Source organism: Opisthocomus hoazin, chromosome 9, assembly GCF_030867145.1.
Source record: "Opisthocomus hoazin isolate bOpiHoa1 chromosome 9, bOpiHoa1.hap1, whole genome shotgun sequence".
NCBI lineage: Eukaryota > Metazoa > Chordata > Aves > Opisthocomiformes > Opisthocomidae > Opisthocomus > Opisthocomus hoazin.
The window spans coordinates 7,672,381-7,700,260 of record NC_134422.1 but is presented as its reverse complement, the minus strand read 5'-3'; the positions used below and the strand labels follow the sequence as shown (position 1 = coordinate 7,700,260).

The window sequence follows — 27,880 nt, the reverse complement described above, 5'->3', positions numbered from 1 at the left end:
AGGGCAGAAGTGTTGGTCATAGGGATGCAGAAGAGAAGAAGAATCTCTTACTGCAAAACTAAAGCTTAAATCAATGTAAATGAAAAAAGCCTTGTATGTCTCAGGGAGGGACGGACTCTCACAAAATCTGAGAAGGAACATTGAACTTAATACCGAAGAGCAGCATAGGGGAGAAAACGTGATGGGAGAGAGAATAAATCAGCACAAAAGAGAAAACCACCCTGGAGAAAAATCTAACTAGAGCAGAAGAGAAATATGAAAAGCAAATCGACTCCTTTGTTTCACACGTAGAAAAGCGTCAGTGTGGATTGCAGCGTCAGTATCAGCTTGAAGTTAAAAAAAATCCACAACCTTGAGTCACACAGGTTGGAAATCACCTGAGCACAACTTCAGCCCTCTTTTGCCGACACGTGTCGTTGGTTTTATCTGGACTGCTACAGCCTCTTCTTTTCTGGCCTTTCAGGACCCTTTACGGTTCATACCAGAGAGCTCCTTTTTACATTTTTCTTTCTCACTCCCCTCTTGCCACCCTTCTCACTGGCTCTGATAATTGCTTTTGCATCTACTTATATGTACTGCACTGCTCCTGATCTCCCTGTTAAGCTTCTACTTAGGTATGATCCTTGTCTCTACATTTACCTTTCTCATTCCTTTGCTCTTTCAGTGTTTTGTGTTCCTTCAGCACCTCTTTTCCACAAATTGCATTTGTCGTGTTCTGTCCTCCTCTTAACACTGTCTGTGTGCCAGACTTAATGCACCTTTCCTCCAGTCCCTTGTTTTTTGGGTGACTCTTGACGGAGTGCTTTACCTCCCTTTACTTCAGATTTCACAACTGTAAAATGATGACAATATCGTTGACTTCCTTTGTAAACTGTTTTGAAATCTGTTGGTGAAGCTCAGCATAAAAGGTGAATGTTATTGCTATTTAAATCAATAAATAGTAAGAAAAAGGTGAGCTATGGATATCTCTTTCAGAGCTTTAATGTAAAATCCTATTTGATCTTCCTCTGTCCAGCTGAGACAAAGTATGTGCACCCTGCGTATCAAGTGCAGACTGCAGCCTATGCTCTAGCTCAAATTTATTGCTAATGCACAGCTTGTACATAATTTCAAGGTTATATCACTGGCCTGAAAATCTAGTATCGTGTCTTGAGAAGGGATTGTAAACTGCATTTGTGGCTCCCTTCCTGCCTTGGGCATAGGTATAGATGAGAGAGGAAGGGCTGCTGGAGGAACTTGGTCTGATGAATACATAGAAGTTAAGTGCCTGATACACTTTCTACACTTGCTAACTAAAACATATGGTCATGACTTTTCTCGAAATTTTCCCTCAAGAATCGTTTATCTCTATGTTGAGAATAAGCATGAGCAATTTTCCCCAGAAGGTGAAGTTCAGAGCTGCTATTTCTGAAAACAGAGGCTTAGAAAGAAAATGCCACATCAGTTTTTGATTCTGGCATCTCATCAGCATTTCCAGATCTCTTTTAACTTGCCCTTTTGTGGAACAAACAATACATAGAACAGAGCCGGCATACACTTATCCTTCATTGAAAAAGAAGATAGTATTGAAATTATGTGAGACTTTTTGGTTTTACATGAATTATGAGTTGTAAGCTTTAGTTGGTGGAGACTTCATAAATGTTTACCTTGGTAAGCTGTTATTGCCAGTTTCCCAGTAGTTTTATGTGTAGGAGAATAATACGATGTTTGATCAGATATTGACATATGAAATACATGTGTGAAAACCTGTGTTTTCATAAACAATGACTAAGTTTTTCTGAACCTGTTAATGCTAAGTGTTACATACTGGTACATAGGAATAGGTGTGGCTAGACAATCTCTCAAGGTCATTTCCAGAACCAGATTCTAGTGTTTATGGTATGATCAGAAACAATCTGTCAATCAGTCATAGGTCAGTTGATATAATGATGTGTATTTTTATCTTTGTTTTTTTGCTTGTCTGGGTTAATTAATTTAATACTGACATTCTTACAAGAAACCATTGTGTTCAAAGCTTTTAGGAGTCTTTCATAGAGCTGATCACCTATGATCCCGGTGTCTCCCTTTATTTGAACCTGCTTATTCCCACATTTTGTAACAAGCCTGTTTGTAAGAGTGGTCTAGAGCTGAAGATTACACTGAATGTTGTACTGACTGGAACCTCTCACTATCCTGAGATGGTCTCATTTCATTAGATGTTATTTCATTTCTTCTTCAGTGCTCTATTTTTTTTTCTTCCACAATAGCCTGATGTATAAAACTTAAAAGGTCTGCAGACACTAAGAGATGAAAAGTAAAGTGATTCATCTTGGCACTGATCCAGTCTGTAGACTGAACAATAGATTTTGTAACTGTCACTGCTGAGCGGAGTTCCTTGTCTGCTCCTGACGTGATAACAGTCAACTGCACTACAAGCCTGCAGTCCCCAGTGAGGGAAGCTGGCTGCTAGCTCTGACTGTGGAGATTGTGTTCGTAGCACCGTAGAATAGCATCTAAAGCTGTGTCTACGCTAGGAAGCAAAGAATTTCAAACTATTTGAGTTTTATGACTCCTATTTGGTGTTTCTGTTTCCAGTGTAGCCTTTATACAGAGCTAAGAATATTTCTGGACATTCTTAATTAACCCAGAGAGTGTTTAAGAAGAGGAAAGCTTGGATAGCTGCTAACTTGGTCTGCAAGTGCTTAGCCTTTTCCAGGCCTGATCTGCATGGCTCACACAAGTGTAAGCTCAGACCTCTTGTTAAGGCAGAGAGGATGTTTAGGCTGCCTTCTGCTGAAGTGTTGCTGAGTTTGGCAGGTGAAGTAAGCAGCAAGCTATGTTGATAATGGGCAGATGTGATCTGGTGTCATGGTTTAATCCCAGCCAGCAACTAAGCACCAGACAGTCACTCTCTCCCCCCTCTCCCCCCACTGTAGCATGGGGAGGAGAATGGGAATAAGTGAAAACTCTTGGGCAGAGATAAAGACAGTTTACTAGGAAAGCAAAGGAAGAGATGACAACAGCAACAACAATAATAATAAATACACAAAACAAATGATGCACACATGCCATGGCTCACCACCTGATGAATGATACCCAGCCCATCCCCAAGCAGTGATTGCTGCCCCCCAGCCATCTCCCCCAACTTATGTACTGAGCATGACATCATATGGTATAGAGCATCCCTTTGGCCAGTTTGGGCCTGCTGTCCTGGCTGTGTCCCCTCCCAGGGGGCCAGGCCAGCGTGAGAAGCTGAAAAATCCTTGACTGCCTAGCAACAACTGAAAACATCAGTAAGTTATCAGCATTATTTTCATCCCAAATCCAAAACACAGCACTACACCAGCAACCAGAATGAAAATTAACTCTATCCCAGGCAAAACCAGGACATTTGGTAGGGGGGCTCAGATCTCCATTTACATGACAAGGCAGATACTGGCGAAATGGCTATGCTTTCTTATGATAGTTACCAGGCTATTGAATCCTATTTCTCATCTGCCGTTGTCTGAGGTAGCCTCTATCTACCATTTCTCTTGAGGAAGAAGCATACAGTTTTTACTCTTCTGGACTGTAGACAGGTAGTCTGTCTTAATCTCAGACCTTGCAGTTCTCCTTTCTCTGAGAAGAATTACTGTACAGTTTCTTTAAAGCATAGTGATTATTTAAATGAAAGCATCTTTACAAGTAATGACATATGTAGCTTGCTTTAGGCTTTTCCTTTAGTCATACCCATTCTCTGAACCTGAGGAAGATACAGCTTCATTGGAAACTTCTGGATCTCTCCTCCTTCAGCAAGCTGACCTCCATCCTCTCTTCCCGTTAGATGTCCCTCTTAATTTGCTCGTCTTTGACTTCATACTCCTGCCTTTGACAAATCAAGTCATGGAAGTGAATATGGGTTCCTTGATAGTGGCTCATTTCCCTGTCATCTTCCAAGTATGCTCTGGACATCTGCTCTGTGGCATTCTTCTTTACTCTTCCTACTACTACAACATAGTCACACAGGGGACTGTAATAATCTGCCATAGTTGGTTATTTACCACTAAATAGTAATTTTGTGAACTAATTGTCCTAGATGTTCCTGCAGTTCACTGTATTGACAGTAGAGAGGCATGTACCAAGATGATGGAATTTTCTAACTTTTTATACTGAATGACTTATTGAGAAAAGGAGAAAACTTACTCCAAAGTGGAGATAAGAAAAATCCTTGTCTGAATTGATACCATCTTAAGGCTCAGGATGGTGACTGCATAGGCAGAGGTCTCCAGATTCATTTCTCGTATATCCAGTAGAGTTAATCTAAGAATAGCATCCTTTTGGATCAGGGTGGTGTTGATGTTAGAAAATCACTGGGAAAGAAAAGAATTATTTTTATTAGTAGCAGGACTGAGCAGAGAAGTACCTAAGCAGAAGAGATAGGAATGTCTGTATGCACTTGATAAGCAGTAAATCACTTTATTTGAAACATTTTCCATGCAATAAGTCACTATTGTCTTTTTAAGGTACTTCTTGTATGTGTGGCCTCCAGTCCTACTGTGCTATGCACTGTCCAAATACAAAAAAATAGTAAAAGCCATCCTCAAGAAGTTGAAAATCTAAGTGAAAGGCAAGCATAAAGATAAAGCAAACAGATAAAGGGAAGAGGGGAAGATGTAGGGAGTACAAATGATTTGAGTGAGTGAATATCAGCCTTGTGACTAGTACTTTCAAGAAATGTAGAGATCATGCTGGTGTGGAGTTTTATGAAACATTTTGATAAAACTGTTATCAAGGAATGAATCAAAATAGTTCCTGTTAAGGAAAACATTATCTTTGCAGCCTATTAGAATTCTTTCATTACTTGAAGAGAGGAAATCTTGTAGCTACAATAGTAAATATAGTTTATGTGGATAAAGCCACTCTAAAAATACGGTCTCAGCAGAAGAAGAAAGTTCTCTTTTTAATTAGGGAGCTCTAAGAAGGTGAGAAATAAGGACTTGAGAAAAAGTTTAATAGTTGAGTAATGTAAGGACCCCTACAGGAACTTGTGAAAATTATCTGGAAAGGGAATAAATAGTACTTGATTCTTTTATTGGTAAGGTGAAATTACATGAGGCTTTTTAGCTATGAGGAGATACAAAGAATGTGGAAGGATCAAACAGTGATCGAGCATTCAGTAATAAATGACAGGTGAGCTTCAGGGTAGACAGCTGATGGTAACCGATTCTGAAGGGACAATTGGAACTAATCGTACTACCTGATAGATTCTAAATTAGCTATAACAACTCCGAGAAAAAGACTTGGTCATTGCAGGGAACAGCATAGAAAAGGCTGCAGTTCAGTGCAGTCTAGAAAGAAATTGAGATGTTGAGATTGTATTAAGACAAAACGAGTATCATTACTGGAATTTATAGTACACCTCTGCCTGTATTAAAGTGTTCAATCTCAGTCATTCCATCTCAAAAGACATACCAACTAACAGAAAAGGTCCTAAAGAGTGCAACTACACCGATGAAGAAATACAAAAACAGCTCCTGGAGAAGTAAACAGGAGGATATTTAAGACAGTATTAAGAGGAAATTAATATGGGACAACATAATAGATGAATGATAGTGAGGTGAGTCTTCCCATTTTGTCTGCCATAAAATGAAGTGAAAGGGATGCTTCAGTTAGCTTTACTTAAGTGCGGTTAAAAGGCAGTAAACTCAAAGTAATGACTAAACCAAGCTGAACACTTTGCTGCACTAACTGAGTGTTTTCATTCTTAACACTTTGCTGAGAGAAAGATTCTTAGATAAGATTTTCAGAGTTGGCTGCTGCTCTGGCTGGTGCGTGGCCACTCTGGGTTTTCCTGGGCTCTTGGCACCCAAAGGTGCAGTTGGTCACCAAAGAGCCACTGCTGGCCAGTCCAGGGTCGGTTTCTGATCCTGTTTTTCAGGACAAGGCTTAAAATTGTATCTTGTCCACCTGCTGACTGACTGACTGAGCTCTTAGTATTCTTCTGAATGCAACGCTTTTTGTACCGGTGACTGAACAGCGCGTGGTACTGTCCAGCTTTCCAGCATCCTACATCCAAAGAATTCAAACTACCGCCCATTTCTGCCTTTCTGCCTTCAGGTAGAAATATGTTGTATTATCGATCCTGTCATGAACACTTTAGCAGGTTAATTACCTTTCATTGTGCAAAGCACTCTCTTTCCCTAACTTCATTATCAGTGCCATCTGTTTAGTTAATTCTTTATCTAGACAAGCTCTGGTCTAAGTTCCCTCCATAACGTACCTTTGATATTTTGTGTAGATTTGTAAAATGGGCACATAGATGACAATAAAATGATCAGAATATCTAGAATCTGTCATTCACTCCCTCAAACATGTCATTGCTTCAATTGCACAACTACAGTAATTGCAAGAATTTCCCTTTTTAGGTCTGTGTACCGTTGTTTAGCCTAGAAAATGAGAACTGATTTTGGGTAACTTGGGGTTTTCTGAAGTTCCCCTAAAATAACTCTAGAATTTTTACCCTTTAATAGAAATTTAAATTAAATAATCATAGGGATCTTTTTGTTATTTTTCTTAGATTTTCATGGGCAAAATGAGCGTGATTTTAATGGAGGTTTAAAAAATAACATCGGGAAGACAAGGGCAGCAGATAGGATTGGAAGGGACTCTGAGAGATCCCTGAGCCTACTCAAGATGAGATTTGATTAGCCAAGTTATTCCTGACTAATGTTTGTCTAATTTGTCCTTAAATACTCCTGGCTACAATTTAAACATATTAGCAGAGTGGGTAGTAAGAGTGACTTGTTGCAAAACTTCTCTGTTATTTGAAGACTGTTGTTATGTCTCCTTGAATCTTGGCTAAGTTAAACAAACCTAATTCTCTCTACCTTTCCTCACATTTTCTAAACCTTTGATCATTCTTGCTGCTCTCAGCTGTCCAGTTGACTCATATCTTTCTTGATGTTTGGTGTATGAAGTTCCGCACAGTACTCCAGCCTCAGGCTGTCGGCTGCTGAGGGCTACTTCGCATGTCCTGTGTGTGACATCTTCATTGTGCACCCTAGTAGGAGGGCAATTTTGTTAGAAAAAATACCGACTCATGTTCTGTTTGTAATCCTTTAACTTCCACATCTTTTTCTTCCAACGGAGGGCTACGAGGATGATGAGGGGACTGGAGCATCCCTCCTATGAGGAAAGGCTGAGGGAGCTGGGCTTGTTTGGCCTGAAGAACAGAAGGCTGAGAGGGGACCTTAGAAATGCCTCTAAATATCCGCAGGGTGGGGGTCAGGAGGATGGGGCCAGACTCTTTTCAGTGGTGCCCAGCGACAGGACAAGGGGCAATGGGCACAAGCGGAAGCAGAGGAAGTTCCAGCTGAACATGAGGAAGAACTTCCCTCTGAGGGTGACGGAGTCCTGGAACAGGCTGCCCAGGGAGGTTGTGGAGTCTCCTTCTCTGGAGATATTCAAGACCCGCCTGGACGCAGTCCTGTGCAGCCTGTTGTAGGTGACCCTTTTTTGGCAGAGGAGTTGGACTAGATGACCCACAGAGGTCCCTTCCAACCCCTACCATTCTGTGATTCTGAGATTCTGTAATTGTTCTGTAATTAGGTGTTCCCCATGTTGTATTTGTGCATCTGATGATTTCTACATAAATACAGTGTATGGCACTTGCCTTCACTGAATTGTATCTTATTTGTATCTTCAATTTTTTTAGATAAGTTTTGAGATTTAGTGCTGTCCTCCACAGTCCTCATGCATCTTTCAGGCTTCATATTATCTGCAAATTTAATTATGGAGTGTTTTATTCCATCATTCAAGTCATTCATAAAAATGCTGAAGAGCACTGAACTCAGCTTAGGCTCTGGCAGGAGCTTTATTCAATACATCATTTCCTTTTCACAATAAACCAACAGTTTTTTGGAAAATCTTTTAGTAGTTGTACAATAACTTCATCGAGATTGTACGTCCTTAGCTCATTTTTGACAATATCAGAAGAGATTGTGTAAAAAGCTTTTCTGAGGTTAATCTAAAACTAATCCTGAGTTCAGAAGCCTATTAACCTGTCCTAGAAAGAAATCAGACTTGCTTTTAGGAAGCCTGCTGTTTTATGGGTGCTTATTTTTTTCGATTGCTTTTGTGATTATGGAGGAATCAACCCAACTTCAAATAGCATGGGACTTCCTCGTGCTGCCCTTTAGAGATCGGCACTATGTTCCCCTTTTTCGGTTGCTAGACACTTGCCTGCCACTCTTGATTTCAAAGTTAAATCACTAGTGGGTCTAAGTCTGAGCCGAAAGAGCACAAAACATTTCTATTACTTGATTTGTTTCCCAGGACTAACTCTTTCTACTTGCTACTGGCGTACTTAGCAAGTATTTTGATGTTACTCTTTTCTTGTGTATTTATAGTTGTACTTTGGCTTTTGTATTTTGCTTCTAAGTTCCTGCAACCGCACCAAGATACTAAATAGGTTGCAACTGGCTTTCATTTCAAAGCCAAGCCCTTTGTCATCTTTAGTGAGATGACCTAATGGTAACTGCTAGCCAGTGATTTCTAAGCAGACTGTTCACAGTTTTCTGCATTGTGTGCCTTGGCATATATTCCAGTCTATATGCACGGGATACTGACTCCATTTATAAAAGGCTGTATAAGCTCTTCTCTTGTTGTGTCACTTCCACACATTCCTTCCCGTTCATGCTCAAAGAAATAAACTCAGCTATAAGGGATGATTTCTGTTGGTTATATTTTTTTTTGTTTCAAATTGCCTATTTCTTTCTCTTTCTGATGCAGCAGATGTAGTTGGTGATAATTAGAGACAAAAGAGCTGGTGTATATGCTCATTGTAATATAAAGCCTATTTTGTTGCAGCAGTGGTTATTAGACATGAGCTGTCAGCATATTCCAGTGTTCTACAGTTAACTATGCATTAAAAATATTAATAGGAATAATAGCTTCTAGTATACAGAACGGAGCTGCTTTGCAGTCCCTAGCTAATGTACCTTGGAAATTCAGCCCCCACCTGGGGCAGGTAACAATCAAATAGCATAGAGTGCACCAGCTACGTCTGGGAAAATGTCTGCAAAAACTCACACAGGGATTCAAAAGAAACGGGAAATTTTCTTACAGCCAAAGATGCAGCAAACATTTCTATTAATAGACTAGCTGGGGATGTGGGGGGCGTTTTTTCTCATCTGTGGGTTACGTGGGTAAAGTGAGTGCTTTCTGGCCCACAAAGGTAATTTCACATACGACAGTCAATGACAGCCTAAGAAGATGTCTAGTCTGTAACACAAGTGTAAACTGCTTTTAATATTCCTCTCTATTGACATTTAACTGGCCTGTCTGCAGCATATAAACGGTGTGACTCTTAATGATGTAGTTTCAGTAATGTGGACCCTTTCAAAAGGCCTGATTAAGCCAAATTGTGAATCTGTTTCAGATGAGTCCATTTATTTATTTGTGTTTGCATTCTGCCATAGTTTGGTGGCAATAGTACTCATAAGCAATAATAGCTGATTTTTCTCTGTGATCGTTTGCATAAGAAGTTAGATGAGAAAAATAGTATTGCCCAGTGATCTGTGCATCATCATCATCTGTGCATCTAATTATCATTAGCCATGGAGCTTACATTCTGAGCTGTAATACCAAGAAAAGGAATGACAAAATGCAGCTGAGCTGCGATTAGCAAACCTGAAAGATGGGGTCTGGTTGTGAAATCCCTACCCGCAAGACTGATTGAACTCATTCTCCTTCAGAGTAGAAGCTGCTTGTGGTAGCGCTATGGATGTCTGTGTGCTATAACTTGGAGCAAGGCCATCCTTTCTCTTCTGAAAGGTCACCAAAGAGCCATTAAATAGCAGCAACTTTCAGCTTCGTGTCAGAAGTAGTTTGCCAGTCAAAAGGCAGCACTTCACAAAGTTTTAAATTCATCCTGTTACATCAAGAGCAATGTAATGAGCTCCGGCAGTCACACAGGACACGAACTATCCTCTTCAATAGCGCTTAATGCATGCTTTGTCATCCCTGAAACTCCACAGTCTGGTATAGTGCTCTTACACTTAAGGAAGAACATGTACCTGGTGAATCACTCCTACTAAACCTGATTTATTTGTAGCAAAGCCTAAAACAAACAGCCCAACACATTCACGGTAGTAAGATATACAGCTTCTTTTGCTGTTCTGCACACAGGATAATGACAATGAAAATAACAGCAAAGGGTACCAAAACACCTTGAAGAAAATGACTTGTTGTAACAGTGCCTGACCTCCATCTGTTGTCCGTCCTTTATATGTTGCCTGTACAAAAGTGGAACCAATACATGTTATTAAAAAACAAAACCGATGCTGTAGCTACTGAATGATAGACAGGATATGTATTTTTCAGATCTATTCTCTTGCCTCCTACCACCTTTCTTTTACTACCGAAAAAAGGGCAAAAGGAAACATTTATTTGTTTAAAAATGTGTACCTTGCATTTCTCTTCTGATAACAAAAAAAAAAAAAAAGAAAAATGTTCCTGTACTGTTATTTATCACTGTGCGTTGTCTGCTAAGGCTATGTTTTCTATCATGGGATTCAAATTGCTTCTCGTGCCATCAGCATTTTCCTTTTTCACATTTCTTTCAAGTCAAAATAGAAAATGTATTTCTCTACAGTAGCGACAGTGATCTGGGAAAACTTTATTTAGGGTGAAAAGGAAAATAATGGAGTCAGAACAAGTATCTAGACTAAAAATCTAGTTAGAACATCGAAAACCAATGTATTGACGAGACAGCATTGTATCTGTTTTAAATTAAGGTCAGGAAGATACAGAAACATAGTGTGTAATGACCACTAACCTGCCTGTTTGCATTCTAGATTAAAAATCTGAAGAGGTAGTAATGAGGATTTGAAATGACAGACAGTGCATTTATGAAACACATCATATTTATTTTGCAGAAAAGCAGTGTCAAGGCAGTGCCACTCTTGTAACGGTGAAACTTGGAGTGCATTTAAAAATAAACAAATGCATATCCATTCAGAGTTATTGCACAGGAGACTACATAAATAAAAATCCAAATACTGCTTTCTTAATTCACACGTACAGTTACATTTGACTGCAATAGGACTTCCAACATAAGTAAAACCAGCAGGGTCTGGCTCATAAAAATTATTCTTGTTTGCAGTCTGCCTATTTTCTAAAGGTTAGCACTAAGATTTCATTTACTGTGATTTAAGGAGATGCTGGCTTCTACCCTCCAGCTTCTTATTCCCTTTCCATAGTACCTCTTCAGCTGTGTGAACACAAGTGCTGGTGGTGCCATTTGGCTAACCAAATGGGGGGGAAAAGAGATAGCTAGTACTGTGTGTGCTTATTCCACAACAGCAATGTAGAAGGAGAGGAGTGAAGATGTGGGGAGTTTAATGAGTGTAACTCATCCCAAGAGAAAGAAAAGCAGTAGTTAGGGAATGATAGATGCAGAAGCAGGGTCTATTTTTGAATGCTGGACCTCTCCTTTAGTACAGTAAATCTTTTAGTGATACAGTAGTCAAAAGGGACTATTAAAGCTGATTGTCGAGTTTAAAAAGTGATATTAAAATGTACGTATTCCATCATCTTCTGAATTTTAGAGTAAGTCTGCTTGCATAACTATAGCATTTACAAAATTTAGCTATGACAGGAACTGACAGGTTTATGTCAGACCGCTTAAAGTTTCAAATTTTCCTCTTTCTCCAGCTACGTAGAAATGATAAGGAATTGTGTCAACAATACAACGTGAAAGAAGGAGCATAAATTGCAATGCAATTAGCTTCTTTTTCCTTTCTTGCCTGAATGCACGTGCTCATGGATACCATTGAAACTGCTTGAGTCATAGACAGCGATACAAGGCTCTGTTCTGAAATCATTTAAGTATGTGCTTAACTTTAAAGATGTGAACGCTGTAAAAGCTGCAAATGCTGAGACCACTTACACTTAATCTTTAGGATGTGCTTAGTATTTTGCTGGATCAGGGCTAGAGCACTGAGCCTTTACAGGAATGAATGCAAGCTGATTTAATGGTAAAAAGGTTTAATGGAAATTTCATTTTTCCTTTCATTTAAAACTCTGTCAACAGTATGTCCTTCCTGGCCCCTGCAGAAAGAACTGTATCTAGATAATGTTTCATTGTTGTTGCAGCAAATGGGCCATAAAGTAAATGTTCTAATTAGTCTTTGAGTTATTAGGTTGAGCGTAGCTAGTCAGATGGAATTGTAAGCTGGTGTGCAGAGATCCTTTTATTTGATTGGGCACTATGCTGGAAAGAAAACAGAGCCCTTCTGCATGTTTTCATGGTTTCTTTTTGCTTTTAAGTCTGTTGTGACTTGATAGTCACTCTTTTGCTGCCTGATATCAAGGGGAGAATCCTTGTTTTTTGTTTTATTTCCAAATTTGTCATTTTTGACCTGAGAAGACAGGAGAAGTAACACATTTAACTTTAGTTTTTGCCATGAGGATTTCAGGTGCAGTATATGCATTCTGCTTCAGATGATTGTTTATGCAGATGAAAATACTATATTTGCTCTCTAGTACCATCTTTAAATGCCATACCCTTCATGGACATGTCTTCGTGTCCGGAGAGACTCTTACGTGGGCCTTGAATAAATTAGCGCTGGTACTGACAGCAATATAGGCATGCTGACATGACTGTGTGTTGCTTCTAGAATCTCTGCAAGACACCCCGCTGTTTCATAGAGGTACTGTCTTGTGTGGAGTATCCCAGAGATCTCTAAGATGGCATTAGAGTGGATAGTGTTGGGGTCGCTTTCAAATAGATAAGAAAGAAGCAATAAATACATAAAAGATTGAACCCCTGTGCAAGAAAGAGTTGCAAATGGAGTTTGGATGTCCAAGATCCTCAATGTGTGAAATAACCGAGGCCATTAGGAAGGCAAATACACTGTCGTAAGTCAAGGAAGGAAGAAAATAGGGAAGCTTGAGCTGAAATTCTGTAAGTTGGTCATGCCAGCTTGGTTTAGGTGTCTTACAATGAGTTGCCTTGTGGCATAAAAACACATTGAAGCTCAAGTCTATTCTAGCAGCTCTTCCAACATAAGACCTTAGTGAAACCAAAGTGAAAACATAATCTCATCCATCATATTCGCTCTAGAGTTGGTTCATTCTCCCCAGAAGACTTCTACAGGCGCAAGAAATTTCTTAGGCCGCAGCCTGGCAAAGGATCTAGCCTCTACTGGCAGCTGTGAGTGTACTATGTTGTTGAGGAACCCAGACTCACATCTCACTGAGAAACTGCCAAGAGATTGAATAAACATTCAAGCAAAGCATAACTCCTTTACAGGAGAGCTGCCTTTTAATACAATAACACAGCGGGAGTTCCTGTGCTGCTGTTTCACCTTATCTTATGTATTAACATGTTTGCTTGGGTTTTATCTGTGCCTTGACAGTCCTCCAACAAAGCTGCGTGCAACCTGTGATAGTGTAGAGTGACATCAAGAGTGATCTGATCTGATCTAATCTGCCTGGGAAAGAGAGTTGGCTCAGATGCAATGCTAATGTAGAACAACGTTAAGAGCGATCTGATTTATTGGCACAGACCTAGCATCAAGGTTGGCTTAATGGCGAAAATGGCCCATCTGCAAGTAGCACTGCCGAACACGGTGGAGTTGCACTAAGCCTTACGATCTACTGGTGTGGTGTTGCGTTCTCTGTGCACTTGAGGGGTGTGGGATGAGTCTGTTACCATTTATCATGTAAATATACATTTAGGGACTTTATAAAGCTGCCTGAATTGTTGCATCTGTAGACTAACTGCTCCTTGATAGTGTTGGTGGCTTAGTTAAAACGACTGTCTAAAATGCATGTCATTAACTTGATGGACTACAATAGCTCCGAAGGTTTATCACACCAGTGCAGGTGTTGAACCTGAGTGTGGGAGTAATTCTAGTGGCTAGAGCAGAAGAATAGGAGGGTGAAAATGTCACAGAGTCTCTCACTGGTGTATTTTGAGTCTCTCTTAACCTCGCTTGTCACCCTTCGTGCAGAAGTATTTGAAGAGAAAAATAAATGTCAGCAAAGGCTTTTAGAATCTTGGATTTTAGGTGCCTCAGAAAAGCAAAGTATTTTACAAATGTTCAAAATCAAATGTCTCCATTCAGGAAATACGAGTTATTAATTCTTTCAGTCAAACTACTCAGAGCTTTTAGTTCTTGTGCAAACTGGTAGTCAACAGCCTATTTAAGTTAAAAAAAGCCCCCACAACAAACCAAGAATTTATTATGAGTTTATTATGGGACCACTGGAAATCTTGCCACCAAAATTACACTTTTGCAGATGAAAAATGGCAGCTAACTCCTCTCATTAAAGAGATACCGGCTACCTCCATTAAAAAAAAAAAGAATAAAGAAAAAAGAAAAAATGAGAGCCTTAAGTTTGGAATCAAGGCTTGGAGTATGTGAACTCACAGCATCTTAGAAAAGCGTTATTTGGAAGGGACCTTTGAGGGTCAGCCTCCTCCTCGAAGCACGACTAACATCAGATCAAGAATTGCTCAGGGTTTTGTCCTGTCAAGTTCCGAAAATCTTTAAGGACTCAAAGCTCTCATTTTTTTTTTAAAAAGCAAACGTATTTGGCAGGGATTGAATCCTGCCTTTTGAGTTATATGTTTAAAAGCTTAGGCTTTCGTGATCAGTGAGCAACTGTTGATTGAAGGAAACAGGCAAACAGATACTGCCTTTCTCTCCAGGAGGGAGATGCAAGCTGTCTCTCTCTCTATGTAAATATTTTCTGAATAACTGTCTTTTAGTGCCTAAATAGTAAAAAAAAAAATATTTTAAAGCAACTTTTCCCTCTCTTATGTTTTGTTTGCAAGTTGAATTTTAAACCACAGTACATTTTTATGAGTGCTATACATAAAATTTTTGAAGTTCGGGTAAAGAATGGAAACACAGGCAGAGCTTTTATTGTAGCGCTGCTAAGGATGTTGCTGTAGTAAATAAAGTACCTTTAATATTTTAAGAATGGCATCCCTGAAGTGTCTTGTATGATATTTCTTCTCAACTGCCTTTCTTTATCTGGAAAAAGGAAAACTAGTTCTTCTAAACACAAGTGCCTCTATCTCATCAATTAGCTATATAATTTTTTCAGGATGTAATTAAATTGAATTGTACAAATTCTATATATCTAAATTAAATACTGAATTTTTGTACTAAATGCAAAGTAAGAATGTCTGAACTGAGTTAATTTGTATATTTTTGAAATACTTTTTTTAAGTGGACCTTTACTGCCTTAGAATAATCACTATAATTATAAAATAATGCCCCTAAAAGACTCAAATGTGCTTAGAATTGTTTATTCCAAACAGAAAGCTTGTAGTTGCAAAGCTTGGCTTATGCACATGGGTGGATCATGAAATTATTTATAAAATGATTTCAAATAATTAATGCGAAAATTGTAAATCATTCACAAATAATTTAAACAAAAAGAGGTTAACTTAATCAAGTAAATAATTCATTGTGAACTGTTTGCCTAGCTGAATGCTAACCAAATTCTTACAATGTCAGAAAAATGAAAGAAAAGGATATTTGTAATAAACCCAGCTCACCTTCACATTGCTCCTGCATGAACATTCCCTCACTGATACGGAGTATTTTCAAGAATTCTTCTGTAATTTCCCTAAATTGCTATGTCTGCATATTGTGTTAAATAGACTTTAGTCATCAGGAAAGTCATCTGAGAGTGGAAGCTGGAGGTCACTTGAAAACTGTAAGACAAAAAGTTCCTTAAAATAGTCTAATATGAGGAGCAGTAAATATGTGTAATATGTTATTTTAAAGGGGCTTTGAAGCAGGGAACATTTTAATGAACTATAGAGGCAAATAAATGATTTTTTCAGTAGAAGTAGAGGACAGAGATGAATGGGGGGAAAAAAAAGAAATGGAACTGAAGAAATGAAATGGATCAGGTATGAGTAAAATTATTCTGCCGTACTGTGAGAGGGAAGAGAGCAAACCTCATGAGTGCCACTTCCTTCAGTGTTCTGAAAAAGGCACTATTTCTTTGCTAGGAAATGTAGGCCATTATCAGTCACTGATATTTCAAGCATAATGTGGACAAAAAAAAATGTCATAAACTCAGACTCTATTTTCCCTCCCCTCTTCACCTGATAAGTACAGGGACAAAAACTTCAGGCTACTGAAAGATGCATGTATCTATTTACTTATTTACTATGTCAGCTAGCAAAAGTCTATGTACAGTTATATTTGGTAATTTATTTCACCATGAAATATGCAGGGATCTGTTTTCTGCTATGTGATATTTGACGTTATATGAACCTCTACTCTACTCATAAACTAACCAAGGGTATTAATTATTTCATATTGACCACGATGTGTATAATGTCAGATAACACAAATGCGTAGTTGAAATGTGTGTCCCTTCTTGCATCCACTCTGTTTATTCATAGGATATTGATCAAATTATAAAAAAACAAGGGATCCAGATGTAAGCAAGTCATCATCGAGTTTACTCCACAGCAAAGGATTTTTCACTATGGCTACCCACAAAATAGCCTTTTTTCTTTCAGTAAATGTCTGAGTCCAAATCTGAAAAATTTCATCTTGTTCTGTGAAGTTTCCTGGAATTTGTACATCAGCAGTTCAGTGCTTTGCTGTCCCCGTAAACTAGCCGTTTGGCTCTTCTCCTTTTGTGTCACAGTCCCTGGTTTGAGGCAGGACGGATCCAGCCGTTCTGAAGAGCGCCTGGGTGGGGCACTCTGATAAAAGGGCACTATGGACAGAAGTATTATAGTTTTCAAGGCAAAAATGTCTTTTTCTTTTTTTCCCTTTCCCGGAAACAGTGACTTTTCCACAGAAAGCAAACACCACTTGTCATTTTTAAAAAGTAGAGTTGTAATTTTTTATTCCCCTGTTTAAACTGGGACTTTGCTTTCACCCTCCTCTCCACCACTTTGGGGCTGCCTTGCTGGATTACGGTGGAGATGCACCGTTTTGCAGAGCTGTGGTAATCCACTTCTTGAGTGGTTTTCAATGCAGTCTCTCCAGACTTGCACCGGTGTGAAAGAGCAGAACTTGACTCCTACTGTTGTTTTATGTTTTATGCTGCCAACATAGCATTTCAGCCACAACAGCGTGACAAAATGCAAGTCACACGGCATATGTGTAAGTGGATTATGTATACTTCTAGTTTTTTGGGATTTGTTTTTCGACTTTACTCTTGCTGCAGCATTTTGTTCCGAATAATTTCTGCTTGCTGTGTTTAAATTAGAGATGGGGAAGTGGACTGAAGTTTTCACCTGCAACTCCATAAATGTTAATTGTGCTGCAGAAATACAGATGAGAGTGGGACATTGCCTTCCTTTGTCAAACCTGTAAAATATACAGACAAAAAAAGATTTCAATGATTTCAGGTAGTTTAGCAAATCCTTCTTTAAATTTTGCTCTGTATGAATAAGCACCGCTAGATGTTTTGACTTTAAACACCTTGATTGTTTAGCATGCAGAATTTTGGACATGTCAGCTTTGGTTGTTTGATTTATACCTTTGACCTATCTCTAATTATTTTAACCTTATGATTTGCATAAATCCAATCTTTGCTGTCAGACTTGGAAGACAACAGAAATCCCCTTATGCATTGTGATTCACTAAAGAAATTAGAGGTGTGATATTGGGTGGGTTTTTTTCATTTGACCCTTTAGAACTTCTTCTAATTTTGAATTACTCTAGTGAATTTTTCTGCTCTTGAAAGCAAAAGATGTAGAGAACAGATTACTGCTGAGTGCTGCCTCGCGTTATGGAAACTTTTTTTGCCTCCTTCTGACAAAGGGGATCGATGACTACCTGCAACATCTGGGCTGTACCTGAGCTGCCCAGCTCAGCGGGGAGGTTTGGACTGTGGCTCTCAGGATATTCAGGTCAGAGGCACTGCTTTGCTTCATTATGTCAACTATCAAACTTGTGAACTCGGATTTGAATCCTGTTTTGAATTCCAGACACTGACTCATCAGGCCAAAAGGAATTTTTAGATCTGGAGTTTTGGTTCAAGCCCATTTTGAACTGTGAGAATGCTGCCAGACGGCTATTGACACTTCCCAGTGTACGAATTGGGAGATCTGTCTGAGGGGTTAATGGTCCTTTCTGGCTTTTCTCAGCTCCCTGGACCCAGAGTGAGCATCTTTCCTGCATAGGTGCTGAACAGATAGACAGCGTTTTGTGGGAAATGGCAATTTTAAACTTCCAAAATTTATTTCCGTGGAAAGAAGTGTCTGTTTTGAGATGGAACAGCACATTTCACTCCCTGGGCAGTGAGCAAATGAGCACCTCGGCTGAGCAGAATGAAGCTGTAAAGCTGCGTGCAGCGCTGGGAGAAAGGCTGCCTTTCCACGGATGATGCCGGTGTCGGGGGGACGTGCTGGCTTGAGAGCTAGTGTAAGTGGTGGGACCTTACCCTTTGGACACCTGAAACCATTCTCCAGGAGGAGAAAGGTGTCCGCCAGAAATGGTGGCCTTATCAGGCCCAGTTTCGTACATGAAATTGAAAAGTTTATTTAGTTGGCATTTGCTTGGTGCTTCAGCTCTGTGTGAGAGGGTGCTTACCTCGCAAAAAGTGGTGACGGGCCTTCATGTATTAAAAGATGGGGAGCTGTTCTGATGTTACAATAATGAAGGCCATTACTATCTATTAGCTTAGATGGATTAAAAGGTTAAAACACTTACTGGTGAAAATTAATTATTCTGAGAATTCAGTTAGAAGTGTTCTTTGATGTCTGGCATTTGCATGCCTGTGATGAGGAATAGGTCACCTGCTATGTGCATAAACTCTCAAGGCTTACAAGAAGAGGAGTAGCAAAGTTCCCTGCTAATCTACTTCTCCCACTTTAGGATGAGCTTCTTAGTGATGTGGAGGAAGTCACACCTCAGTGATGTGACTGTCTGCAGGATAACTAACACTGGGCAGGAATTAGAAGCGTCTTTGTGGCTTTGATTAGTGATATTCTCACTGTCTCCTTAGCCTGAGCAAGGAGAACTATCTGTCCTCTTTCATTCTGCTCTTGTGGTGATGCTGAGGAGAAAAATTATAGTAAAGGATGGAAATGCAATGTATTTAAGAGTAATGTGACTAAAAAGGGATTCATCAGTCTGACCATGGGCTAGATGACTCTTCCACATCCTGAGGTTTGATTACCTATTGAGATTGGCAGCACTGCTCACCAGCTAGAGTTCACCTGGACACAACAGCTTTTCTGAGTCAGTGCCAGAGAGCTTATCGCTTTGTACACCCAGCACTTACCATATTTGGTTTAGTCCTTCCCCTGTCTTACTCTGCCTTTGTGTCTCTCTTTCAAGGGGCAGTGTGACATGCTGTTGGCAGAGTGCCTAGCACAATTTAGGAGTGACCCAAGACTTAGTAGCATCTTTATAGACACATACTCCTTTATGGAGAGAAGAAAAGGAACTGGTTTATGATGATCTGTAAAAATAAAAGCTTTGAAAATGAGGTCAGTGAAACATGATTAGGGAATTACTTGCAGTGAAGGGTTATAGCCTTCATGGTAGTAAATGTTACTAGTCTGTAGTTACTGCCTTCATGATCAAGATGCTGAATGTCCATGAAGAGGGCAAGGCCCTTCTCTTTGCAGCTCCTGACAGTCATGTGTCACACTTGTTTGGTTTCAGAGTATCCTTAAAGATGTTAAAAGTCTCCAGTGCAAATTTCCACAATCTGCTCACTTTCTTTACAGCCTCTGCTGGCTTTAGCATGAGAGTTAGTCATGGTCACAGTTCTCAACCTCTCCACAATATCAAACCACGGTTAATAGTCCTATCTACCTACTTTTTAATTGTTCAGGAAAGCCTGAATATTTAACCTGTTATGGTCAGGCCTCATATGGAATATGCTATCTTCATTTAGTTGAGGAGCAGAATCTGAAACTTGTGTCATATCTTTAAATATTTTACTCTGAAAAGTCACTTCATATATCAGCTCAGCAGGTATCAGATTTGGTGCCACTTCACGTCCTTCCAGACACTGTCCAAGATGTCATCAGAGTTCACTTCACTATCCTATGCAGCCCACTATATATTTTTAATAGTGCACTGAAAAGTAAATGGGAAGATTTAAAAATGGATAAAACGGTCTTTTCAGTTTTGAGCAGCATGATGGACTCATCAATGGGACTCTGTGTTCTCTCACCAGCTCTAGAAGAGAGCTGTGTGAACTCTCAGCAGTCGTGTATGCCTGAATTTATTTAAAAGTGTTGTTAACGTCTAGTGTAGTAGACATGTTCACAGATTAAAAAAAGCCCTAGAAGAAGAGTGAGTCATTTTATGTTCTTTAGGTTAAACTGCTTTTCAAAGCTTAGACTAAGGAGAGGGAGCAGCGCATTAGTTTTACTGGTCTCTTTTCACGCACTTCGTACATATAAATCTGTAAACCCCCCAAGATTCAAGTTGCCTAATACAAAGTCTAATATAGTTTCATGGCAAAATTTCACCAAAGAATGTCTTAATAAGTGCATCTGAATATTCTCTCTGGTTTCTTTACAGTTTGGGATATTATATCTTTCATACCGGCTAGTTTATTTCTTCGCCCTCTTTACAGATAGCCTGAATGGAAAGTTTGAACACAACTGTTTTGTAAACCTGAGATATCAACTGGTTACTCCAGTTACTCGGTGAACAGCATCAAAAACAGCGTTGGGGTAATTCTTCTGATGGCAGTGGAATTGCAACTGTTAAAACTTAGTCTGTTATTGCTGAAGAAATTGTTGATTCCACATAAGGCAATTAAGTGCTCAACATTGCTTCTGTCTGAAAAGACTCTTGCCTCTCAAAGAAGATAGAAACAGGGAGCCCAGTCAGCTCTGTATTTGCAGCACTTAGCACACCTCTCATTTTGATTTTTATGTAAATGAGATAGCCAGTTCACATCGTTGAAACCATATGTATAGAGCTATTTAAAATATTGGATACCTTTCAGACCAGTGATGCCAGAGCAATAGGCAAGCAACAAAGAGGAAGGTGATTATGCAAAGCAAGAGGTACCTGCTCAGATGAACAAGTCACGGACATTTTCCTTTCATGACACTTAGGAGAACTGTCAAGTTTCTGTGAGCAGTTTGGATCCACCAGTGATATGCTTGTAGCAACAGCTAAATACAAAACTCCTTTCTAGCACTGAATACAGTCTGTAATTAACTAAGTATCTCCGTTCTGTCCATTGTCTTCCACTATACAGGAAGCTTGACTGGGAGTGAGGATCTTGTTAGCTGACCTGGTGATCAAGCTTTGAAGATATATCTTTGGAAAACTTACTGAAGTGCACAGTATCAGAATAAAGACTGTAATTCAATACCCACGGCTCAGCTCTTACTACTGTCTCCCTTTGGTTAAGGGCTTTGGCTTCATGCATCTCGTTCTTTTATTTCTAGTTCCACTCTTTATAGATGTAACATAACCATGTACAGTGCTAGTGTGAAGAGCTGTGGCTTGTAAATTGAATATCTTTGGACCAATGTTGCTTAGCATCTCTACTTACTGTACAACTAATGAAAAGTGTTTATGCCTAAATTCATCCCTAGTGTAATTCCAATAAAGAGAGTGGAGCCAGGCATGCATATACTGCTGAGTGGTTTTTTCCTTCTCTCCATTATTCATTATGAGGCCACTGCTGAAGAGGGAAATAAAAGAGGGTGAGGAAGAAACAAGAATAAATGGACATTTGGTGACTTTGTAACTCCACCTGTGCTGTGATAGAGCAGTGCAAGTGTGCTAAAAAGAAAGCAGTACATTATGAGGATTCCAGCTTTTATCTGAAGAATATCTCTTATCCATAAAGATCATGAAGAGCTTTACACTTGTGGAAGTGTGAATAACTCTGTTAAGTCCTTTCAGTCAGAGAGGTGAAAAGGCAGTCATTGGACTGGGAAAGGGTAATTGACTGATGGCTTCTGTGACCCTTCTACTCGGAGAGAGAAGGACCTTGTCTGTCAGACAAAAATCACTGCTTAGGAACAAGCACAGAAATTTAGTCATATAGCTCCAATTATTAGCTAGGTCTGTGCATTTTAACCCTTCATGCAATGCTTTAAAAACAGAGGAACAGACAAAGCCAACAGCGGTTTGAAGATCTTTATGCCTTTAACCAGGAGCATCTTAGCTGTTCGTGTCCTTCCTTTAAAAGCACAATGAGAGAGCAGCGGGAGGGCAGGGAAGTTGGTGAAGCCCGAGGGAGCCTCGCGGAGCTCTGCGTCCTGCAGTGCTAACAGCAGAGGCACCTTCACGCAGGGGGTGTGAGGTGGGGCTGGACAAGAAGGCTGAAGCTCACTGCTCTAAAATTTGCTTTTAGACTGAAATGTAAAAGGAATTGCTCAAGTCTTACAGTGGCTGAGAGCGGATTTTGGCACTGTCTTCCATTTGTGGCCCTCCCCTTCGTAAGATTAAAGCCTTTCAGTCCAGCAGAGTTTGAGTGATCTTTACATCTCAAGGTCGGGCAGTTTTTTTGTCTGAACTTCTAAGGCTTTCCTTGCTGCTAATCTGATTTCTAGAAACAGAAATAGTTCCTGACATGTAAATGCACCTGCTCCAAATCAAAGCCTGAATTTGACTTCTGACAGACGCCCAGAGAGATCTTTTCTGTTCCTGTTCTGTTGCACAGAAGCTCTGAGTACTCTGGCTTGTGGATTTTGCTCAAGGAAGATCTCAGAAGAGTCCCCTGGGGGTTTGTTGTTGTCATCAAATGGACTTAAAAGAAAGAAAAAAATTTGCTGTGTTTTCAGACATAACTAACACGTTTTATTTTTGCTCCTTGAAGGTTGTTCAGAAGGGAGCATGTACTGTTTCAACTGACTGGAACTTTCCTAATGTTTTATCACTTTCTGATTCAACATTTAAGCCTTCAGAAAAGTTGCTTAAAGCGTTGAGGTGCCTCTATTTTTTTCCCATTTGAAAAGGAATTTCATTTCTTTAAACTGTCAGCAGGTCTTTAGAGTACAGGCTTTCCATAAGGAGGACCAGCCTTTGTTGTATTTGATTTATCTGTGGGATGTTCCTTCATTTGTCATTGACGAGGCAAAAAAGTAGGCAATCTGGAGGCAGGCTGTAGTGGTGTGAGCAAAGACAAGCTCCCCTGGTAAAAGGCTTGTAGCTGGCCAGCTCTGCCTAAGAATGAGCAATGGTGGGCAGAGGAAGGCAGAGCTGGGTTGCAATACAGTTGAATCAGTTAAGGACAATTTGAATTCTTGCTGATTATTCGGCTTCAACTACTGATGACTCTCGGTAAGGGTTCTTGTGGAAACACACCCATCTCTGCCATGAAGTGAGCATTTACTGTGGCATGGATAAGGATAAAAAGTTAAACAATGCCTTTTTTTCCTTGCTCTAGGACAGATTTTTGTGGTTGTTTCCAGAAATCAGGTAAAGGCTGTGATCTGTGACTGAGCACATCAAGCCAGATGACTTCTCTTTTGATTGATTTTTGATATTTACAAATGCTGTGATACTGCATATAGGATGTTATGAACTATATCCTACAGTTCTGTCTGTCCAGATCTGGAACGAGTGCTGTATGATAAGGAAGGCACTAACTAGATAAACAGATTTATAATGAAGTAAAAAAAAAAATTAAGAAAAAGTGAGGATATAACAAAATAGTGTTGCATTGCTTGTCTTTGTCTCATAATTAGCAGCTCATCATTTCTTGACCTTGTATAGAGTTTGTAGGAGACAGTTCCTGTGGTGCAAATAGGCCAAGACTCAGTCTGGCATTATTGTTATTGATTTTTGTAGGGCTGAAATCCCATGGAGCTGATGTGTATAGAGATAATACCTTGTGTTGTTCAGTGTGTAAAATATACGTATTTTTTTTCCTTGAAGTGGAGCTGAATAAAGACTGTTTATTTTTCACACTCCTTAAATGAGGAACACAGTGACTGACTGTAGCTATGAGGTGTACGTGTCCTATTGAAACAAATTATGGGAAAGAGTTGTATAATTCATTCACTGGTGTGAGCTAAGTTCATATAACACTGTCTCAATGACTGACTGATACTGCTGTTTAGTAGATGTGACATTTAAAGGTTTAATCATGATCCTGCAGCATTCTCTGGCTCATTCTAAATAGTGGAATAAGAAATGGGGCATTTGGCATGCTTTCAGGCACACTGCTATCTGCTGCAAGGTACTCAATAATATTTCTAAATGCATGTATCAACCTTTTCATTTATTGATCTCAAAATGTTTTACCGAGTTAAGAAAGAATCATCACCCTTCCTATTTAAAAAAAAAGATAGGAATGAAGAGCCTTACCCAAGCCCTTTACAAAATCAGACTGTTTCTTGCGATCGTGTATGCAGCAGAAGACCAATGTCCAGCACGTCTGTGCGTTATGAGAATCTTTCAGTGTCTGAGCTTTGAGGCTCGTGTCTGCTACAGTGAGACTTTAATCACTTTCAAAATACTAATTCTGTCCTGACAGTGTTGTAGGTGGGTGTGCAGATAAAGACATTATGCCAGATGTGTCTCTTTCTCCCTATTTTCAGATTTTTTGTTTGTTTGGGAACTTGAGCAGTAAATCACAGGTGAAAAAAAGAAAGAAAAAGTAGATTATATGACAATGTTGAATTTGGTCTTATTACAGATATCAAACAAAAGTACTGAACTGGTGGAGAACAGTTTTAAAATATTGAAATGTCAGAGGTATTATACACATGACTTACTTAAATTACTTTTCCAAATGAAGAAAAAACATGGAAATGTGTTCAAATATTTTCTCTGTCTTCAATGAGCTGACATAAATTTGAATTCAAAGTTTGAACTTTGTTTTTTTTTCCCCAATCTATTAATAAAAGGCTACTATTGTGGAAATAATGGAAAATATGCTCACATACTTTTAGCTTAGGTTTGCCTGAGATATAAGGACTATTCCACCTGGGCAAAAGCATGTAGCCTATTGAAAATGATTTCTTTTCCTGATTTATTTGAGAAAAAAATTTGATTGTATATGATTTAGACTCAATTTCATCTTATTTTAAGAAGAATAAGACAGAAGAAAAAAACATACATGCACAGAAGAAGAAATGTAAACACAAATATCCTTTGGACTCTTACTCGATGTTCCTCTCGGGAGTGAAATAGGGCTTGCTTTTATGTCCGCTTCAAATGTCAGCACTATTTTGAGGAGTTGGGGAGGAGAGGTCTTCCTTGCAGTTATGATCTTCTAGGATTGTTCATCTTGTTCAGATGCCGGCAGCTGGAGGAGCCTTTGCAGCCAGTACCTTGGGTGTCTGATGTGGTGGCTAGTGTCAGATTTTTAGTTTTACCAGGACGAAGCAGCTGCACGGTCTCTGGCCTCCTTTCTTCCCAGTGCCTCTGCCTGATGTTATTAAACTGGTTTAATGGTCTTTTTTTACCTGTGTTGTCTTAGGAATCATCAGTTGTACCCACCCTTGTTTTGGGGTTGGGTACACAATATCAGCATGAATGTTTTCACCCTGTGGCCTTGAGCATCACCCTTGTTGCTGTGCCAGGGATCCTGTAGCTTTATGAAAAGCATCTGACGTATCTGCTGATGAGCAAGTGGTGAACAGCTGGTGCACCTGATGAAAAGCATCTGTGGGGTTGCGGGTGCAGACTGAGAAAATGAAGGGGTGTCGGTATTAAGCGTGATGTTGCATTTCCTTAGTTTGGTCTTGAACTTGACCTGTCCCAAGTAGTTATTTACTGGCCTTATATGGTGAGTGCTCTTCCCTTCCTTCCATTCTGGTGCAAAACTGTCATGTTCACCTAATGGCATTTTCATTGTGCAGATTTAGTGGGGGAACAATGGGAAATGCTAGGACAGGAGACAAAAAAATCACAGTGCTGAGAGGGTCCAAACCCATTTTTAGCACTTGCTGTTCACAATGTGTGCTGGTAGTCATAGCGTGTGGTTACCTATCATGGTCACAATACATCACACAAAGTAAGGAAATATTTCCCATTTTATACGGAGGAGGAACTGAGAGGAAATGTAGATATCAAAGAGAGCTGGCTGTTGAACTAGGAGTTCAACCAGGTTCAAGGATAAAGAGCCCTTATTCAGTGCTCTCTAAAAAGACTATCCTCTCTCCTTTTACTTATGCTTTTCCATTCTTTCTAACTGGGTGTTTAACCTGCTTTTCCTTTTGTGTATCATTTGCCCTTCTACTGTTTTCCAGAAATCAAAAACTTGGCTAGTAATGGTAGCCCATGAACCCCGTCAGAGAGTACCTCTGCGGTGTAGACCATTTGTTGAGTAGCTGACTCACTGAACGGGTGAAAGGTACTTGCGTGAGGTATTAAACCCAGTACTCAGGCAAGAAGAGTAGAAAAAGATAGATTGCCATTCAGGAGAATTTGCCCACGGGGCTCTTGTAAACTGGCGTGACAAAACCATACATAGGAGTGCTTAATCCCATTTATTATGCAGAGAATAAAAGTGACTTTAGCTTGCATGTCAGAGAGATGATGGATGAAAGCTTCTTATTCATGCATTTGCTCAGTAAACTCTATTAAGATGCAAGTCGAGGAAGAATTTAGTATGCTAATTTCAGAATAGAGAAAATCCATGACGCAGGTAAATCTAACAAACTCTGTTTCCTTAGTAGACCCTACTATGGTTCTTAATGAAAACGATGTTCAATAGTTTAAACTACAGTCTGTGCATATGTAGAGAGTTGATTATCTAAGAGAGACAAATGTTCGCTCATGGTTTCTGATCTAGACCCAGCAAAATTCCCACTCACCTGCCATTTTATTTCTCTGAGCTCTGTTAACTTGTTCAGCACTCACATTCTAATGACAGTTAAATTCAGGAAACTTTTATGTCCCCTTTAACACCAAAGTTTTTACCTGCGCTTTCTTTCCATACTCTGTTACTTTCTCTGCTTCTTTCTTGTGTGAAAAGGTGCAATTTCGGCTGCCACTGTGAGCTGTTATTTCTGTTATTGGTACAGAGGTTAAATACCACTGCTGCCCCTCCGGCTATTCAGATATGTGTTGTAATCCTGAGTTACACAGCTATAGCTGTTCAGGACCTTTCTCCTGCTTCTCTCTAAAGTCCTTTGAGTAGCATTTTGTGACCCTCAACCGCAGCTATACTTATGTCTTAAATACTCATCGAAATACCATGAAGAGGGGAAGAGGCAGTACCCTCCAAGCAGAGGTCCATCCAGGCAGACGGCAATTGCCCATGGCTAGCCAGTGGGATGGCTCCGAGCAGCCCTGGTCTTACTTGGTGTGCTAGGAGGTTGTCAGAGCTGTTCAGTGCTAGGGAGGCGACACTTTCCCATATTTTCATTTCATTTTAACCCAGCAGTTCGTATATATTTTATCTTTTGCAGTGATTCAGTGGGTGGCACGGATTTCTGCAAGTGAGGAGGTTTCAGCCATGCATACCAGTTAGTGAAGGAACTGGAAAAGCCCACCTGAACAGGCAGAGCGTGAGTCTGAACAAATGGCCCTCGCACCCAGACTTAACGATGAATAGGTAGTGTGCCGCCTTGTGCTTCAACAGGGCAAAAGCAGCACAGCTCTGTGAAAGAGGTTAGATGTTCAGTAAAAATGTGTTCTCTCTCATGTGCCTTTATACCATATCTCATGTTTTATAGCAAAGTTTAATGCTTCTTTAGATCAGAGATGATTCTGCTAATGCATCCTTTTTATATAGTGTTCAGTTGCTAAACAGAAGGTAAGTAACCAGACTGTACAGCAAGTCAGGCACAGACTTAAAACCTGAATCGTCATCTTCTTGCTGCTGCACTGGTCCTGATCCCACTGGAACATGTTGCTTCCTTAGAAAGTGTGTCTTTTATTCCAGAAATAAGTATATGAAAATAACAGAAGGACAATAAAAGAAAAGATTTCCTTAGACATAGAGCATGTGAGTAGATGGAGAGCAGATACAGACAAAGCTA

The 27,880-nt window shown here is 39.7% G+C and overlaps 1 long non-coding RNA gene across 2 annotated transcripts in view; it reads left to right on the top strand.

Annotated features, from left to right (window-relative positions):
• LOC142362360 (uncharacterized) overlaps positions 1–27,432 on the top strand; it is a 151,478-nt gene extending 124,046 nt beyond the window's left edge. The window contains exon 4 of one of the 2 annotated variants that reach the window (XR_012764972.1): positions 27,308–27,432. This is a non-coding gene — a long non-coding RNA (uncharacterized LOC142362360). Of the gene's footprint in view, positions 1–21,186; positions 21,285–27,307 lie in introns of those variants that run through there. The other variant, XR_012764973.1, reaches the window with a different exon arrangement.
• The last annotated feature ends 448 nt before the right edge of the window (positions 27,433–27,880 follow it).